Here is an 802-nt window from a genome sequence, read left to right as displayed (position 1 = left end):
GAAATCAAGTGCTAGCTTGTCCCGGAGATGGGCAAGTCTCTCCTTGCCTCTGAGCCACCATTTCTTTACCTGCAACACCTCTGACCCCCACCTAGTGCACAGCCTGAGGTGACCTGGAGATTCTGGGCTGAGGGTGGCTCTTTGGTGTGAATGCATTCAATCCCTCAACTTCCCAATCATCTCTACAAGTTGCACTTTGCAGGGTACAAAGTCCCTTCATTGCTCTTACAAAGGAACCAGCCCAAGAATATCCTCATGATGTCACAGACTCACAGTCTCCCACCCTAGAAAAAAAACTTGGGGCTGAGTGCAGTGGCTTATGCCTGTAATCCCAACACTTTGGGAGTTCTGAGGTGGGCGGATCAGAAAGTTAGGAGTTCAAGACCAGCCTGGCCAACATGGTGAAACCCCGTCTCTACTAAAATATAAAAACTTAGCTGGGCATGGTGGCGTGCGCCTGCAATCCCACTACTCAGGAGGGAGGCTGAGACAGGAAAATCACTTGAACCCGAGAGGTGAGATTGCAGCTAGGCAGGTTGCAGCGAGCCGAGATAGTCCACTGCACTCCAGCCTGGGCAACAGAGGGAGGCTCTGTCTCAAAAGAAGGGAAAGAAGGACAGGAAGGAAAGGAAAGAAAGAAGGAAAGGAAGGAAGGGAGGCCGGGCACGGTGGCTCACGCCTGTAATCCCAGCACTTTGGGAGGCCGAGGCGGGCGGAACACGAGGTCAGGAGATCGAGACCATGCTGGCTAACACGGTGAAACCCCCTTTCTACTAAAAATACAAAAAATTAGCAAGGTGTG

This window comes from Cebus imitator, unplaced genomic scaffold (assembly GCF_001604975.1).
Source record: "Cebus imitator isolate Cc_AM_T3 unplaced genomic scaffold, Cebus_imitator-1.0 Scaffold478, whole genome shotgun sequence".
Taxonomy (NCBI): domain Eukaryota; kingdom Metazoa; phylum Chordata; class Mammalia; order Primates; family Cebidae; genus Cebus; species Cebus imitator.
This window is presented reverse-complemented; position numbering follows the sequence as displayed.